Source organism: Nomascus leucogenys, chromosome 19, assembly GCF_006542625.1.
Source record: "Nomascus leucogenys isolate Asia chromosome 19, Asia_NLE_v1, whole genome shotgun sequence".
Taxonomy (NCBI): domain Eukaryota; kingdom Metazoa; phylum Chordata; class Mammalia; order Primates; family Hylobatidae; genus Nomascus; species Nomascus leucogenys.
In genome coordinates this window covers 72,636,622-72,655,790 of record NC_044399.1, presented here as the reverse complement: position 1 = coordinate 72,655,790, position 19,169 = coordinate 72,636,622, and the positions used below count along the sequence as shown (strand labels likewise).

The 19,169-nt window shown below is 48.0% G+C and overlaps 1 long non-coding RNA gene across 1 annotated transcript; it reads left to right on the top strand.

Annotated features, from left to right (window-relative positions):
* Positions 1 to 3,046: 3,046 nt before the first annotated feature.
* LOC115831517 lies at positions 3,047 to 5,076 on the top strand. The gene is made up of 2 exons (XR_004027011.1): positions 3,047 to 3,089; positions 4,723 to 5,076. It is a non-coding gene; the product is annotated as an uncharacterized LOC115831517 (long non-coding RNA).
* Positions 5,077 to 19,169: the final 14,093 nt, after the last annotated feature.

Below are 19,169 nucleotides of genomic sequence, written 5' to 3'. Positions count from 1 at the left end.
AAGATTCCAGATTTGCAGTGTTTACTAATTTCTTTTTTCTTTTTCTTTTTCCTTTTTTTTTTTTTTTTTTTTGAGATGCAGTCTTGCTCTGTCGCCAGGCTGGAGTGCAGTGGCGCAATCTCAGCTCACTGCAACCTCCAACTCCCAGGTTTAAGCGATTCTCCTGCCTCAGCCTCCCAAGTAGCTCCCAAGTAGCTGGGACTGCAGGCGTGTGCCACCACATGTGGCTAATTTTTGTATTTTTAGTAGAGACAGGGTTTCGCCATGTTGACCAGGCTGGTCTCGATCTCTCGACCTCGTGATCTGCCCTCCTCCACCTGCCAAAGTGCTGGGATTACAGGCGTGAGCCACTGTGCCCGGCCACTAATTTCTATGATGTAAATCTTCCCTCTGTGGCTGATTTCAAGCTACCAAGAAGGGCATCGGGAGGCTTGGAACTGGGAAGAGACATACACCCTCAGCTGGCTTCCATGGGCCTGTCTGGGCCAGTTTCAGCAAGCCACTGAATTGATTTGAATTGATAGATCCCATTGTGAAGCAGCTGCTGGGACTGGGACTAGAGCCTGAAACCAGTGTTTTACATCCCTTTTCTTACATCTCACCTCATCTTCACTGACCCTGAAGATTATCATCACCATTTTACAGGTGAGAACATCAAAGCTCAGCAAGGCTACATCACTGAATCAAGTTTGCACAGCCAAGAAGAGGATTTTAAACTGAGGTTGTGGGGAGGCGGGGAGGTTGAGACAGAGTCTCTCTCTGTGACCTAGGCTGGAGTGCAATGGCGTGACCACAGCTCACTGCAGCCTCCAACTCCTCGGCTCAAGTAATCCTCCTGCCTCAGCCTCCCAAGTAGCTGGACAACTCATATGCAGTACCATGCCTGTCTAACCTTTTTTTTTTGAGTCGGAGTCACGCTCTGTTGCCCAGGCTAGAGTGCAGTGGTGTGATCTCGGCTCACTGCAACCTCTACTTCCCGGCTTCAAGCAATTCTGCCTCAGCCTCCTGAGTAGCTGGGACTACAGGCATGCACCACCATGCCCAGCTAATTTTTTGTATTTTTAGTAGAGACGGGGTTTCACCATGTTGGCCAGGCTGGTCTCGAACTCCTGACCTCAAGTGATCCACCTGCCTCGGCCTCCCAAAGTGCTGGGATTACAGGGATGAGCCACTGCACCTGGCCAAGGCCTGAACTCTTTCTTATTAGGCTCATCCAAAGTTTAGCTGCTAAAAAACCTTCCTAAAAGCCAATTTAAAATTTTCTTCTAGGCTGGGCACAGTGGCTCACACCTGAAATCCCAGCACTTTGGGAGGCCAAGGCAGGCGGATCATGAGGTCAGGAGTTTGAGACCAGCCTGGCCAACATGGTGAAATCCCGTCTCTACTAAAAATACAAAAATTAGCCAGGCATGGTGGCAGGTGCCTGTAGTCCCAGCTACTTGGGAGGCTGAGGCAGAAGAATCGCTTGAACCAGGGAGGCGGAGGTTGCAGTGAGCCGAGATCGAGCCGCTGCACTCCAGCCGGGGCGACGGAGCAACACTCCATCTCAAAAAAAAAAAAAAAATTCTCTTCTGAGGGGTGAATAAATGTTTCTGTAGAGAGACCTCATCCCAGGCTAACAAAGCTGTGACTTCTTGGTTTGTGTTTCATTCATTCATTCAATAAATTATTCAATAAATTATTTTGCTAACCTTTAAGGACCCCAGTTCAGCTGTGATATAGTAAACTCTGTAGCCCTACCATGCCTTTTGCACAGCAAGTTCAAGCCTGAGGTGACAGGTGATCAGAATTCCAGGCCCGGTTTGACAACAACTTTCTTTGTGAAGCCTTCCTTTCTCTGAGCCTCAGTTTCCTTGTTGTAAAGTGAAAGAATTCAATTGATAAATACGAAATTGCTCCAGGGATTTTGCCGTCTGCCCTCAAGAAAGTCCCGCAAAGTGTAGGAGGAAGTTGAAGCCATAATATGATGCAGGCTAAATACGATGACCTTCAATTTGTGCCAGACCCTATGCTCAACAAGTAGAGACTCAGAACTGGGCAAGTCATTCATGAGTAGAGCACATGTTCTACAGGACAGAAGGCACATAAGTTATTACTATGCAAAGTGATGAATGCTAGTGCTGTGGAAGCACAAAAGTGGGAGAGAGAAAGGGTCTGAGTGGTAGCATTTGAACTGGGCCTGGAAGGATGTATAGGATCTCACCAAGTGGACAGAATGTGGACAGACACAAAGCAGCCATAGTATTTGGAGAGAAACAGATGGTTGCATGGCTGATCAAGAGTGAATGTGTTGGGCAGGCAGAGGCTTGAGAGCAAAGTTTAGGGACACACACCACAGCATCTGGATCTACCCACTTCCTCGCTATCTACATTCTTCCCCGACTCCACCATTTGTCTTTCCACCACAAGAGGAGGGCAGGAAGTTGGGGCGGTTGTGTTCTTTCTGCACGTCTGAAATGCCACCTGCTGGTCTGGGCAGCTAAAGAGGTCCCTGGGGGCCCTAGGTTAGCAATTGGACCAGAGGGGGTCAAGGAGAATGAAGGGCACCCTCTAGTGGTCATCTGTGGTGCTTTCTCCTTCTCAGGATTCTGGTCCCTCTGACCTCCCCATAGGGATGGCTGGACACACAAGATGTTCACCTCTTAAAGCTACAGAGACCATCAGGCTAGAGGACACTCAGAAGGGATTCTAGTCCACCCCTCATCTCATGACTCAACCTTTTGGTCAACATCCGGGTGGCACCCAGCTTCTGCCGTTTTGTTTCTTCTCACTCAGTCATCCAAGTCATGTGTAAAATGAGGTGTTATTCTTTGTGCCACTCACAGGTGTCAATTAATCCCCATCATGAGAAAAAAACTGAAGAAAGAGAAATCATAAAATAGAACATTAATTAGAACATTAATAGATTTTATTGCAGTTTTTAAAAAGATTTTTTTTGTTTGTTTGTTTTTGTTTTTGTTTTTGAGACAGAGTTTCGCTCTTATTGCCCAGGCTGGAGTGCAATGGCGTGATCTCGGCTCACTGCAACCTCCACCTTCTGGGTTCAAGCAATTCTCCTGCCTCAGCCTCCTGAGTAGCTGGGATTACAGGTGTGTGCCACCATGCCCTGCTAATTTCGTACTTTTAGTAGAGACGGGGTTTCTCCACTTTGGTTAGGCTGGTCTCGAACTCCCAACATCAGATGATCTGTCCACCTCGGCCTCCCAAAGTCCTGGGATTACAGGCGTCAGCCACCATTCCCAGCACAAGAACTCATTTTTAAAGAGCTCTAAGAGCAGTATGGGTGGCCAAAGCACTCAGGTGGAACCGGGAGTCATCACTAAGTGACCGTGGCTGCTTTGTTTGTCCCTAACAATAGCCAAGCAGATGTTGCAGCTCCTCTGTTTCCCACCCTGGCCCCCATGACATTGAGGTGGGGTCGTTCCAGCTCAGATGTAAAAAAGCAAGTGTGTAAGTATTTGGGGGTGTGGCAGGAGGCAGCCGTCTCTTGTGTATGGAGGGAGTCCCTGCCCACTTCTCCTCGTTTCTGGAGGTAAAGATTCCCATGAAAGGTACTAGGAGCATTGGGCCCCTAATCCCCAGAACCCATGAATATGTTATTTTACATGGTGAAAGGGACTTTGCAGATATGACTAAGGATTTTGAAGTGGGGAAGTCATGCAAGATTATCCACATGGACCTCATGTAATCACAAGATCCTTCTGAGAGGGATGCAAGAGAGTCAGGGTCAGTGGCAGGGGATGTGCTGGCAGAAGCAAGAGACTGGGGAGATCCGAAGAAGGGGTCTCAAGCCAACAAATGCAGGCAGTCTCAAGGAGCTAGTAACGGCTGGCAATGGATTTTCCCCTGGGACAGGGATGGGGAGACAGCAGTGATTTCAGTTCTCACTCTTGAACCTTCTCTCTTCGTTCCCAAACATGAGTCCACTAGCCCCACTACCACTCAACGACTGGGAGCCACATCAACCGTAACTCTTATGATTTACCAGTTGTAATACTTAAGCATTTACTGTGGCCTGGCAATTTATTTATTTATTCATTTATTTTTGAGACTGTCTCACCCTGTCACTCAGGCTGGAGTGCAGTGGTGCAGTCATGGCCCAACGCAGCCTCGAACTCCTGGGCTCAAGCGATCCTCTCACCTAAGCCTCCCAAGGAGCTGGGACCATAGGCATGCACCGCCACGCCTGGCTAATTTTTAAATTTTTTGTAAAGATGGGGGTCTCTCTATGTTTCCCAAGCTGGTCTCAAACTCCTGGCCTCAAGAGATTTTACTGCTTCGGCCTCCCAAAACGCTGGGATTACAGACATGAGCCACCGTGCCTGGCCTGGCAATTTAACCCAACTCAGTCATCTCTCCTCTGGACATTCTCCCCATGACATACTTTGCAGTGGTTTTAAAATATGCTCATACATTTTTTGACACTCCTCCCATTGAGCCGTGGGAATCTATGTCCCCTCTACTCGAAAGTAGGCTGACGTTAGTGACTCACTTATAACACAGACTGTAGGGGAAGGAAAGCTGCTTAACTTTTGAGGATAAAAAATTACGCAGCTTTGGGCGGGGCACGGTGGCTCACGCCTGTAATTCCAGCACTTCGGGAGGCCGAGGTGGGTGGATCATGAGGTCACGAGTTCAAGACCAACCTGGCCAATGGAAGGTCCTCTGAACGGGCTACACCATGGTCGAGCCATTGTGACCCCTGTGACCCACACGTTACAGGCCTCCTGGAGTCACAAAGCCTGGAGAACAGGAGAACCACCAAAGAAGACGAAACAGCTAGTTCCTGCCTTAATGATTAACCGACCTTGCAACATTCCACCATTGTGATATGTTCCTGCCCTACCCTAACTAATCCATCCACCTTGTGATATCCTGCCTTGTGACTTCCTCCCACTTTGTGACTATGCACTTTGTGACATTCTTCCCCTGCCCAAAAAAACTGCCCCTAACTGTAACTTTCCACTACCTACCCCAAACCTATAAAACCAGTTCCACTCCCACCACCCTTCGCTGACTCCTTTCTCTGACTCAGCCCACTTGCACCCAGGTGAATAAACAGCCTTGTTGCTCATACTAAGCCTGCTCAGGTGGTCTCTTATACACAGGCATGTAACAACCAAGATGGCGAAACCCTATCTCTACTAAAAATACAAAAATTAGCCGGGCGCGGTGGCGGGCACCTGTAACCCCAGCTACTCGGGAGGCTGAGGCAGGAGAATCACTTGAACCCAGGGGTTGGAGGTTTCAGTGAGCCGAGATCAGGCCACTGCACTGCAGCCTGGGCAACAGAGTGAGACTCCGTCTCAAAAAAAAAAAAAAAAATTATGAAGCTTCTACTTCGTCCTCTTAAGACTCCCACTCAGTGGGCAGGGGGAAGCCAGCCAGCCACGACATAAGAAGTTCAGCTACTCTGAGACCCCGCCATGCTGGAGAAGCCACGTAGAGCCCTGGGTTGGCAGCCCCAGCTGAGCTACCGGGACACAGCCCGTGCCAGCCGTGTGAGTGAGCCAGCTTGGACGTCCAGCCCTGTGGGGCCTTCAGATGACATCTGAGCAGCTGCTAGGGAAACGCTGAGTGAGACCTGCCGGGCTCAGTCCTGTCTAAATTCCTGGCCCACAAAATCATGAGCAAACCAAGTGGCTATTTTAAGTCAACAAGATTTGGAGTAACTTGTTACACATCCGTAGTGGCTGGAACAACTTTTTCTCTACCCTCTTGCCCCACTTCCACGCCTCCAGGGGCAAAGCATGACACCCATTTTGCTGCAAACAGCGTACCTGGTCGGCCTATCACAGCTGAGTGCACACCTGTTATCTTGCCTTCCCAGGCCTTCACTCCCTCTTCGGTGAAAAGCAACCCTTTCCTTTGAGAAAATGTCCCCCCCATTGCCCACTCTCTTTACCAATCACATTGTTTTCAGTCAGAGCTGCCACTTTGCGATTTTCACTCCCCACTGCCACATGGGAATGCAGGCGGCCTCTAGGAGGTGAAGAAGGCAAGGAAATAGGTTCTTCCCCAGAGCCCACAGAAAGAACCTGCCTGCGAACACATTTCAGACTGCAGAATTTTAGCACCTCCAGATCTGTAAGAGAATATCAAACGTGTGATATTTTGCTACAGCAGAAACAGGAAGTGAATACACCCTTCAGCACCTGCAGGATCCTCTCAGTACCTTTTTTTTTTTTTTTTTTTTGAGACAGAGTCTCACTCTGTTGCCCAGGCTGCTGTTGCCCAGGCTGGAGTGCAGTGGTGCAGTCTTGGCTCACTGCAACCTCCCCATCCCGAGTTCAAGCGATTCTCCTGCCTCAGACTCCCAAGTAGCTGGGACTACAGGTGTGAGCCACCATGCCTGGCTAATTTTTGTAGTTTTTAGTAGAGACAGGATATCACCACATTGGCCAGGCTGGTCTCGAACTCCTGATCTCAGGTGATCCGCTCGCCGCGGCCTCCCAAAGTGCTGGGATTACAGGTGTGAGCCACCACGCCCGGCCTCAGTACTTTTTTGTTTATGTCTAAGCCAGTTCCAGGAAGGCTGCCACCATTTGCTACGAAAACAATCCTTACACAACAGTAGCAAGTCTCCTTCCATCTCCTCTATTCTGGTCCTTGAAGCCTTATTGATGGTGAGGTCACAGTCATTGTTTGTTGTTTGGTTGAGAACTGAGTGGGTGGGGTAGGAGGAAGAAGGTCTATTTTTAAAAATCACACACCCTAAAAAAGGTTCAGGCTCTGAGAACCTGTGAAATCTTGCCTAATTTTGGCTTTCCCTGTGGGAACCCACCAGAAAAGTATTCAAACTTGTATAGAGCATCTTTGACGTAACTAACTCCATCTTAGAAAAATATTCCATTTTGGCCAGGCGCGGTGGCTCACGTTTGTAATCCCAGCACTTTGGGAGGCCGAGGCGGGCGGATCATGAAGTCAGGAGATCGAGACCACAGTGAAACCCCGTCTCTACTAAAAATACAAAAAATTAGCCGGGCGTGGTGGCGGGCGCCTGTAATCCCAGCTACTCGGAGAGGCTGAGGCAGGAGAATGGCGTGAACCCAGGAGGCGGAGCTTGCAGCGAGCCGAGATTGCGCCACTGCACTCCAGCCTGGGCGACAGAGCGAGACTCCGTCTCAAAAAAAAAAAAAAGAAAAATATTCCATTTTCTATTTCATAGAGCACTTTGCCAACTAGGATAAGATGTTTTACTTAAGAAAAAAATTAAAAAAAAAAAAAGACTGCATCCAACCAGATAAAGATACAAACAAGCACACTCTTCCACCATCAGTTCTCATCGGAGGACTCTAACTATAAAACAACAGGCCTCGGTTGGCTGGGTGCAGTGGCTTACACCTGTAATCCCAGCACTTTGGGAGGCCGAGGCAGGTGGATCACAGGGTCAGGAGTTGGAGACCAGCCTGACCAACATAGTGAAACCCCATCTCTACTAAAAATACAAAAATTAGCCAGGCATGGTGGCGTTCGCCTGTAGTTCCAGCTACTTGGGAGGCTGAGGCAGGAGAATTGCTTGAACCCGGGAAGTGGAGGTTGCGGTGAGCCAAGATCATGCCACTGCACTCCAGCCTGGGCGACAGAGCAAGACTCCATCTCAAAAAAAAAAAAAAAAAAAGAGAAAAGAAGAAAAAAAAGCAGGCCTCTAGCAGCTCTAAATAGCCATAACTCATCATCATCACTCATGATAAGAACTCAGCATTTGGCTGGGCGTGGTGGCTCATGCCTGTAATCCCAGCACTTTGGGAGGCCGAGGCGGCAGCAGATCACCCGAGGCCAGGAGTTTGAGACCAGTCTGGCCAACATGGTGAAACCCCATCTCTACTAAAAATACAAAAATTAGCTGGGCTTGGTGGTGGGCGCCTGTAATCCCAGCTACTCGGGAGGCTGAGGCAGAAGAATCACTTGAACTCGAGAGGCAGAGGTTGCGGTGAGCCGAGATCACGCCATTGCACTCCAGCCTGGGCAACAAGAGTGAAACTCCGTCTCAAAAAACAAACCAAAAGAACTCAGCATTTGACCCCCAAAGCTCAGCCACATTAAAGTCTCTTCCTTGCAATATCTAACGGGGCCCAGAGACCACCAGACCACCAGACCGGGACTGCTTTGGTCTTCCTGCTCCCCTTGGACTGGTTCCTTAACCCTTTCTCCTCTTTTTCCTCTTGATGTTAAATGTTACTTTGTTTGTCGTGGGATGTTTACTACGTAACACATATGTCAATTAAGTATGTTATTCTGTACGGTTTGCAATATTGACTTATTTATTGTGGACTGGCTGGAGCCTGTGTGCCCGCAGCTGACTATTGAGTGATGTGAAGTACTAAGGAGAATTGCCGCCTTGGGAACTCCATGTAGCCTGTGGCTTTTGTGATTTAAGTAGCATCAGTAAAAGCCTGACACTGTGGAAAGACACAAACACACATGGAACTGGTTATCTGTAACCTTGTACCGCTCATGACAAAATTAGCAAATTGTTTTCTTTTTTAAAAAAAAAACATGGTGAAATGTACGTACCATAAGGCTTATTTTAATCTTTTTTTTTTTTTAATTTTTTTTTGAGACAGAGTTTCGCTCTTGTTGCCCAGGCTGGAGTGCAATGGCGTGACCTCGGTTCACCGCAACCTCCGCCTCCCAGGTTCAAGCAATTCTCCTGCCTCGGCCTTCCAAGTAGCTGGGACTAAAGTTCCCCACCACCATGGCTGGCTAATTTTTGTATTTTTAGTAGAGACGGGGTTTCACTATGTTGGTCAAGCTAGTCTCCAACTCCTGACCTCGTGATCCACCTGCCTTGGCCTCCCAAAGTGCTGGGATTACAGGTGTGAGCCACTGTGCCCAGCCCAGAACTTTTTCATCTTCCTAAAGTGAAACACTGTAACCATTGTCCCCTCTCTCCTGCCCCTGGTAGCAATTCTTTCTTGAAAAAGGCTAAAGTAGGCCAGGTGCGGTGGCTCATGCCTGTAGTCCCAGCACTTTGGGAGGCCGAGGCGGGTGGATCACCTGAGGTCGGGAGCTCAAGACCAGCCTGACCAACATAGAGAAACCCCGTCTCTACTAAAAATACAAAATTAGCCAAGCATGGTGGCGCATGCCTGTAATCCCAGCTACTCGGGAAGTCTGAGGCAGGAGAATTGCTTGAACCTGGGAGGCAGAGGTTGCAGTGAGCCGAGATTGCGCCGTTGTATTCCACCCCGGGCAACAAGAGCGAAAACTCTGTCTAAAGAAAAAAACTAAAGTAGGCCAGGCATGGTGGCTCACGCCTGTAATCCCAGCACTTAGGGAGGCTGAGGCGGGTGGATCACCTGAGATCAGGAGTTCGAGACCAACCTGGATAACATGGTAAAACTCTGTCTCTACTAAAAATACAAAAATTAGCTAGACGCGGTGGTGGGTGCCTGTAATCCCAGCTACTCAGGAGGCTGAGGCAGGAGAATCACTTGAACAGTGAGCTGAGACCGAGCCACTGTGCTCTAGCCTGGGCAACAGAGCAAGACTTTGTCTCAAAAAAAAATTTGTTATTCCACTTATTAATCAATGAGGGAAGAAAGCCACCCCAATCTGGGCAACAGAGGGAGATCCTGTCCAAAAAAAGAAAAAAGAAGGCCAATGTTTTAAGAGGTTTAAAAGAAAATCCAAAAGCCAGGTAACATTTATAAATCAAGGTTATTGAAACGAATTGAGATAGAGCAAGGACCTGTTTTAGGGGCCTGAGAGCCCTTTTAAGCATGGAAATAAAGGAAAATCTTGAGTTCCTTCAAAGAAAATTCCAGGCACCTAGCCTAGCCCTGAGAAGTAAATGAGTAACTTGATAAGAAGGTAATAGCTTAAAACAATAGCCAAGGCCGGGTGCGGTGGCTCACGCCTGTAATCCTAGCATTTTGGGAGGCCAAAGAGGGCGGATCACCTGAGTTCAGGAGTTCAAGACCAGCCTGGCCAACACGGGGTAAACCCTGTCTCTACTAAAAATACAAAAAAAGTTAGCTGGGTGTGGTGGTGGGCGCCTGTGATCCCAGCTACTTGGGAGGCTGAGGCAGGAGAATTGCTTGAACCTGGGAGGTGGAGGTTGAAGTGAGCCAAGATCGCACCATTGCAGTCCAGCCTGGGCGACAGGGCGAGACTCTGCCTCAAAAAACAAAACAAAACAAGAAACAAACAAAAAATAGCCAAGGAGGCCGGGCGCGGTGGCTCAAGCCTGTAATCCCAGCACTTTGGGAGGCCGAGGCGGGCGGATCATGAGGTCAGGAGATAGCGACCATCCTGGCTAACACAGTGAAAACCCGTCTCTACTAAAAATACAAAAAATTAGCCGGGTGTGTTGGCGGGCGCCTGTAGTCCCAGCTACTCGGGAGGCTGAGGCAGGAGAATGGCGTGAACCCGGGAGGCGGAGCTTGCAGTGAGCCGAGATCGCGCCACTGCACTCCAGCCTGGGGCACAGAGCAAGACTCCATCTCAAAAAAAAAAAAAAGAAAAGTAGCCAAGGAAGTTAGAGTGAGGAGATGTTTTGTTACCCATGTCCCTGAGTTGTTTTTCTGAAATCCGGACACCCACCAAATGGATCTGCTCACCCGTAGACTTCAGATAAGAGCAGCTGAGAACTGAACTCTGACTTCTGGTCTTTGTTCTAAATTTCTTCCTGAGGGGCCTAGAGGAAGTCGTGCCCAGGAGCCAGAGCTAACATTCTTTCCTGCTGACCCCAAATTTTTAGATAAAGCTTCGCCTCCTGAACCAATTGCAAATCAGAAAATCTTTGAACCTACCTATGACCTGTGGTCTCCCTCCCTTTGAGATGTCCCTCCTTTTTAGGTAAAATCAATATATAGCCTGTATGTATTGATTTACAACTTTGCCTGTAACCTCTGCCTCTCTGCCTTTAAAAACCCTTGCCTGGCCGGGCATGGTGGCTCACACCTGTAATCCCAGCACTTTGGGAGGCTGACGCGGGTGGATCACCTGAGATCAGGAGTTCAAGTCTAGCCTGGCCAACATGATGAAACCCCATCTCTACTAAAAATACAAAAATTAGCCAGGTGTGGTGGCACATGCCTATAATCCCAGCTACTTAGGAGGTTGAGGCAGGAGAATCGCTTGAACCCGGGAGGCGGAGGTTGCAGTGAGCCGAGATCGTGCCACTGCATTCCAGCCTGGGTGACAGAGCAAGACCCTGCCTCAAAAATAAATAAATATAAAAAATAAAAACCTTCGTCTGTAAGCCATCAGAGAGTTCAAATCTTAAGCAGGATCTGCCAGATTCTCCTTGCTTGGCACCCTGTAATAAATGCCCCACTTTCTCTGCCTGTGATCCTCATGCCAGTGTTTTAGCTTTGCTGGGTCAGGCAGGCCGACCCAAGTTCATTTGGGTAACAGGACGAGCAAATGTAAGCGGATTGTTTTTTAACAAAGGGGGTGGGGAAGAAAATCAATGCAACTTCTATAGGACCAGACAGAATATTCACCTCTATAAACAAGAATTATTTTTGCATTGCTATCAGTCATCCATACTTTACAGAGAATTGAGATCAGATGATAACCCAGAAAGATACCCTCTAGAACAGGGGTCCGGGGCCTGTTAGGAACTGGGCTGCATAGCAGGAGGTGAGTGTTGGGTGAGTGAGCGAAGCCTCACCTGTATTTACAGCTTCTCCCCATCGTTTGCATGACTGCCTGAAATCCGCCTCCTGTCAGGTCAGCAGGGGCATTGGATTATGATAGGAGTGCGAACACCATTGTGGACTGCGCATGCCAGGGATCTAGGTTCTGCGCTCCTTATGAGAATCTGATGCCTGATGATCTGTCACTCTCTCCCATCATCCCCAGATAGGACTGTCTAGTTGAAGGAAAACAAGTTCAGGGCTCCCACTGATTCTACGTTACGGTGAGTTGTATAATTATTGCATTATAATTACAATGTAATAATAATAGAAATAAAGGGCAGAATAAATATAATGTGCGTGAATGATCCTGAAACCATACTCTGCTGCTCCTGGCCCCTGGTCCATGGAAAAATTGTCTTCCATGAAGTCAGTCCCTGGTGCCACAAAACCAGTCCCTGATGCTGCCCTAGAGTTTATATACTGCACAGCTTTCCGACGAAACACAAACTTCTCTCTCTATGAGAGATGGCTGAGGCTGAGAAATTCGAAAGAAGTGCAGGTCAGTGAACTTTTTTTTTTTTTTTTGAGACAGAGTCTCACTCTGTTGCCCAGGCTAGAGTGCAGTGGTGAGATCTTGGCTCACTGCAACCTCTGCCTCCTGTGTTCAAGCAATTCTCCAGCTTCAGCCTCCTGAGTAGCTGGGACTATAGGTGTGCACCACCACACCTGGCTAATTTTTTTGTATTTTTAGTAGAGATGGGGTTTCACCATGTTGGCCAGGATGGTCTCGATCTCCTGACCTTGTATCTGCCCGCCTCGGCCTCCCAAAGTGCTGGGATTACAGGTGTGAGCCACTGCTCACACCTTTTTTTTTTTTTTTTTTTTTGAGATGGTCTCACTCTGTTGCCCAGGCTGGAGTGGAGTGGCATGATCATGGCCTCAAACTCTTGCCCTCAAACGAGCCCCCCACCATAGCTTCCCAATAGCTAGGACTATAGCCATGAGCCACCCTGCCTGGCCAGGTCAGTAGAACTTCTGATAGAAAAGGGGCTTCAGGAGCAGTTTGTAGACCAAGAACAAGAGCCCTCATATTTCTGAGAGATACTAGAGCTTCCACAGCTAGATTGTTACCTATAACCTGGGTTTCCTGATGAATTTGGCAATGAACCTCTTTGATGTGAGAGATCTCAGGGCTTGCGTCAGGGACAGCCAGGAAGGGAGGAGGCAGAAAGCAAGGCTGGATCCCAGGGACTCTGTGGGCAGGAAGCCTCTTGGCTTTTGAGATGAAGGTAAAGCCACAAGGTAGGGCCCCCCTAGAGCGGGAGCAGCCTTTGATATTCTCTAAGCCAGGGAGGCCCTGAGGGCCAGGCCTGCAGGGAGGGCTTTGCATTCCATAATTGAACCAGAAAAGACAAGGCTACCTCAAAGGAGTCCCAGGGATTCCCTAAAGAAGGACTCTGGGGAGTCTCTGAGGGAATTCCTGCTGGGTGGGGGCATCCTAGAGCCCTTATGAACAAAGGTGTGGGGAGCTCTGCCCACAGTCTCTGCCCTGTCACTCCCAAAGCTGAGTGGGGAGAAGAACCCACTTCAACTGGGCGCAGTGGCTCACGCCTGTAATCCCAGCACTTTGGGAGGCCGAGGCGGGTGGATCACGAGGTCAGGAGTTCGAGACCAGCCTGGCCAATATGGTGAAACCCTGTCTCTACTAAAAAAAATACAAAAATTAGCTGGGCGTGGAGGCGCGCCTGTAATCCCAACTACTGGGGAGGCTGAGGCAGGAGAATCGCTTGAGCCCGGGAGGTGGAGCTTGCAGTGAGCCGAGATTGCACCACTGTGCTCCAGCCTGGGGGACACAGCGAGACTCCGTCTCAAAAAAAAAAAAAAAAAGTACCCACTTCAGTACCCACTGAACTGAAGAGAGTTTCAAAAAGTTACAGCCTGGCTGGTGCTGCCAAACCATGCCTCTACCTTCATCCAGACTCGTCCTGGGATGCTCAGTAGAAATTATAAATTGCCAAAAGGTTGGAAACATTCTGACTTCTACCACCAGATGGCGGCCATCATCCCTTCATCGGCTAATTGTTGAACCAGACAAGAGGCCCTTATGCCCGCATCTCACACCCATTAGGATGGCTACTAAACGTACACACAGACACAGAGAGAGAGAGAGAGAGAGAGAGAGAGAGAGAGAGAAGAGAGAGAAAGAGACAGAGACAGAGAATCTGCCTGTGCACTCCTGGTGGGCATGTAAGATGGCACAACTGCTATGGAAAACAGTATGGAAGTTCCTCAAAAATGAGGATTCCATGTGATCCAGCAGCAATTCCACTTCTGGGTCAGTACTCCAAAGAATTGAAAGCAGGAGCTCAAAGAGATATTTGTACATCCATGTTCATAGCAGTGTTATTCACAATAGCCAAAATGTGGAAGCAACCCAAGTATCCACCAATGAGTGAATGGAGACACGAAATGTGGTTATAGAAGTACAACGGAGGCCGAGCGTGGTGGCTCACACCTGTAATCCCAGCACTTTGGGAGGCCGAGGCGGGTGGATCACCCTGAAGTCGAGTTCGAGACCAGCCTGGCCAACATGGTGAAACCTCGTCTCTACTAAAAATACAAAAATTAGCCGGGCGCAGTGGCGGGCGCCTGTAGTCCCAGCTACTCAGAGAGGCTGAGGCAGGAGAATGGCGCGAACCCGGGAGGCGGAGCTTGCAGTGAGCCGAGATCGCGCCACTGCACTCCAGCCTGGGCGACAGAGCGAGACTCCGTCTCAAAAAAAAAAAAAAAAAAAGAAAAAGAAAAGAAAGTAATCTGAAGTGAAATACAGAGAAAAACAAAGGCTGAAAATAAATGAACAATGAGTTGTGGGATAACTTCAAGAAGCCTAATATACATGTAACTGGAGTTTCCAATAACCGAGACTCCATTTCCAAAAGGAGGAGGTACAGAAAAATATATTCAAAGAAATAATGGACAAAATTTTTCCTAACTTGATGAGAATGATACACCCGTAGATAATACACTCACCCAGCAAGCTCAATGAACCCAAAGCCCAAGAATCGTGAAGAACACTAATCAAAGTGCATCTTCATCAGGCTACTTACAACCAGCAATAAAGAGAAGATATAAAAGCAGCCAGGGAAAAAACAAATATAAAAATGACAGCAATCTTCTTGTTGGGAGTTAATGTGATGCAGAAGATACTAAAGCAACATTTAAAAAGTACTAAAAGGGCCGGATGCTGTGGTTCACGCCTGTAATTCCAGCACTTTGGGAGGCCAAGTCCGGTGGACCATTTGAGGTCAGAGTTCGAGACCAGCCTGGTCAACACGGTGAAATCCGTCTCTACTAAAAATACAAAAATTAGCTGGGTGTGGTGGCACGTGCCTGAAATCCCACCTACTGGGGAGGCTGAGGCAGGAGAATTGCTTGAACCCGGGAGGCGGAGGTTGGTGTGAGCTGAGATTGTGCCACTGCACTCCAGCCTGGGCAACAGAGCGAGACTGTGTCAAAAAAAAAAAAATTGGAGAAAATCAAAATAAATGAAAGCTATATCATATTCATGGATCAGAAGACTCAATATTGGTAAGATTTAAATTCTCCACAAATAGATCTACAAAATCAACACAGTTCCAATCAAAACCTTGGTGGGCTTTATTTGGTAGAATGAGCTGATTCTAAAATTTATTTAGAAATGCAAAGTAGCTAGAATAGCCAAAATAACTTTGAAGAAGAATAAGTAGGAGGACTTATTACTTGATTCAAGAATTCTCATAAAGCTACAGTAATAAAAACAATGTATTATTGTTGCAGGTAATAAATGAATAGATCAGTGAAACAGAAAAGAAACTCAAGCAATAGACCTGCACATATCTGGTCAGTTGTTTTGTTTTGTTTTTTTTTTTTGAGATGGAGTCTCGCTCTGTCACCCAGGCTGGAGTGCAATGGCGTGATCTCTGCTCACTGCAACCTCCACCCCCTGGGTTCAAGTGATTCGCCTGCCTCAGCCTCCTGAGTAGCTAGGATTACAGACGCGTGCCACCACGCCCGGCTAATTTTTTGTATTTTTAGTACAGATGGGGTTTCACCATGTTAGCCAGGATGGTCTCGATCTCCTGACCTTGTGATCCGCCCGCCTCAGCCTCCCAAAGTGCTGGGATTACAGGCACTAACCAGTGTGCCTGGCCGTGGGTGCAGTTTATTTCATGTCAATCATAACTCAATAAAGCTGTCAAAAAAAAAAAAAAAAGAAAAGAAGAAAGGTGAGTCTGGGGTTGAGAAGGGTGAGTGTCAGTCAGAACATGGAGAACTCAGAAGCCAGACGGAGGGGTGTAGACGATTCCCCAGTGATGGGCCAGCACCCGAGCGTTTCAGAAAGGAGTGGGTTGTGGGAAGCCAACACTGTCAGCAGGATCTGGAATGGATTGGACGCCAAAGAAAGGAGTGTGGGCAGGAGCTCCTTGCAATGGACCTACTATGGTGGTGGGGGTGGATTCTAGAAATAAAAGGGGGTCATTCGGAAATGAAGGTGAGGTTAGAAAAAGAAAAGGAGGGAGAAGCAACAGGATCCATGACAATTTAGGGCCCGTCCCCCAGCTCCCAAAGCAGTCATTTGATAAACCAAATCGAGGGCAGAGAAAGCTCGTGGGAGCTTGAAAAAAAATTGCTGCTATGTCTGCTGCTTTCTGGTTTCTCCCCTGTGTACGGGGTCCTGTGACCACAGCTCTTTCTGCTGACCGCAGCTGGATATTCCTGCCTATGGAAAAGAACCACTCACTCAGCTCCGCTCACTCAGCAAAGGGGCCCGTGCTCCTGCTCCTGCACCCAACTGGCCTTCAGGACTGCAAGAGGCCCTAAGGGGCCAGCTCTTCCTGCTGCTGTCAGGGGCACCACTGTTACCCTGCCCAAGCCAAGAACTGTTTTCTCTCTCAAGTCAAGTTCCTCCTTTGGTCCGCCTTCTATCTCTCTAGGTGTAACGTAAGCCATGAATATTCATCCTGCCAAAGAGCCTGGAGTCAGTGCCTGACTTTTCTGCTCACTTCCTCCCTACCTCGGTCCTACCTCAGTTTACTCCCAAAATGCTGCACCTACCACTATGCCCTGATTAACAGATGACCCCATTAGGTGACAGGAATCTAAATATAACTGTGGCTGGGTGGCTGACTTCCTGTGTGTGCTCAAGGCAAGAGACTAGGGATTGTGCCTTCACCAAGCCTGTAGATCCAGATCTTTGCTGCCTGAGACAGCCCTCGGGGTACAAGCTTGCAATATGATGACAGAGAGAAGGGGAAGGGAGGAGAGGGGTGTGCGGTAGGAGACAGCTTGGTCCAGAGAAAGATGGGTGCCAAAACCAAGGCCAGAGGCAAAGTTTAGAGCCTTGAAGAATGAGTAACGTCACTAAAAGTGATGGGTTCCTGTAAACTTTATCCTAACTAATAAGGAATCTGCGAGCCTTTGATTGACATCATAATAGTAAACTTGTGCCTGAATGCCATGCCCAAGCCAACTGTTTCATTCTTTCATCCATTTATTTATTCATCCAGCAAATATTCATCGAAACCCTGGTGGCTCCAGCCTGACCAACATGGTGAAACCCCGTCTCTACTAAAAATACAAAAATTAGCCAGGCGGGGTGGCGCATGCCTGTAGTCCCAGCTACTCAGGAGCCTGAGACAGGAGAATCGCTTGAACCGGGGAGGTGGAGGTTGCAGTGAGCTGAGATGGCACCACTGCACTCCAGCCTGGGGGACAGAGCCAGACTCCGTCTCAAAAAAAAAAAACTAAACTCTGGTGGCAGACCTACATCCTGCCTTCAAGGAGTGGACCCCAAAAAATAAAACTAAAAATTACGAACAATATGAAAAGGGCTCCAAAAGGGGTCTTCAGCCCAGATCTGGGAAAGGTTGGGTCAGGCAAGGTTTGTTAGAAAAGATTCCATTCAGACTCGAGTCCCAGAGGGTTTGTAGGAATAAGCTGAGAGTGTGCCAGGGTCGGACAGATGGGCTGGAAGGACCCTGAAGGAGTACTAAGTAGTCTGCATATTGGGCACTTAGGGTGAAATGGCACTGGGGACAGGGATGAGGTGAGGCAAGGCTGGGCATATTGGCAAGTTCCTAATCTTGAAGGCCTTCATTCACGCACTAACTCACCGAGCAAATATTTATTTATTTATTTATTTATTTATTTATTTATTTATTTATTTATTGAGATAAAGTCTTGCCCTGTTACCCAGGCTGGAGTGCAATGGCACGATCTCAGATCACTGCAAACTCCGCCTCCTGGGATCAAATGATTCTCCTGCCTGAGCCTCCTGAGTAGCTGGGATTACAGGCGCCCGCCATCACACCCAGCTAATTTTTGTATTTTTAGTAGAGATGGGGTTTCACCATGTTGGCCAGGCTGGTCTCAAACTCTTGACCTCACGTGATCCGCCCACCTTGGCCTCCCAAAGTGCTGGGATTATAGGCATGAGCCACCATGCCCGGCCTGAACAAATATTTATTAAGGACCTATTCTGGGTCACACATTATGCTAGGGGATCAAGAATAGTTTTGGCACTTTGGGAGGCCAAGGCGGGAGGATTGCTTGAGCCCAGGAGTTTGAGACCTTGTCTCAATTTTTTTTTTTTAATTAGCTGAGTGTGGTGGTATGCACCTGTAGTCCCAGCTGCTCAGGAGGCTAAGTCGGGAGGATCACTTGAGCCCAGGAGTTAGAGGCTGCAGTGAACTATGATCAAGTTGCTGCACTCCAGCCTGGGCAACAGAGTGAGACCCTATCTCAAAAAATAAAAAATGTCTTAAAAAATAGTCTGGATTCATTAAGAAATTTGCAGTCATTGGAATGATCTCCTGAGTTAGGTGATTTTACCACTAACAACAAAACATTTTTGAGCACACGCTGCCAACTATTCCAATTATTTGTTGATAATTACTCATACCACTATTATTATTTTTCTCAGGACAGACTATATATTGAAGGTGAAAGGCATTATTAGTGATAAGGGTGTAAAAATGTATTTCAAACACTCTTTTTGATAATTTCTCTCACTCCCTCTTGCTCATTTGCCAGATTTTTGGCAGATCTGATGACATCATGTTTTTACCTACAATGTGGCTAATGAAGGACTTCTATTATGAAAAGAAGAAGCATCAGGTCTGCCATTTCCTTTTTTGTGGCTTGTGCTGGCTTTATTAGTTTATATTCAATCTGTCTGTCTTTGCAAGCCACATGTCCAGTTTTTGAGGGTTGAGTTAGTGATAACGATAATATAATCAGAAAAGCTCAGCCGGGCGCAGTGGCTCACGCCTGTAATCCCAGCACTTTGGGAGGCCGAGGCAGGCGGATCACAAGTTTGGGAGATCAAGACCATCCTGGCTAACACAGTGAAACCCCATCTCCACTAAAAATACAGAAATTTAGCTGGGTGTGGTAGCGGGTGCCTGTAGTCCCAGCTACTCGGGAGGCTGAGGCAGGAGAATGGTGTGAACCCAGGAGGCGGAGCTTGAAGTGAGCCAAGATCGCGCCACTGCACTCCAGCCTGGGCAACAGAGCGAGACTCTGTCTCAAAAAAAAAAA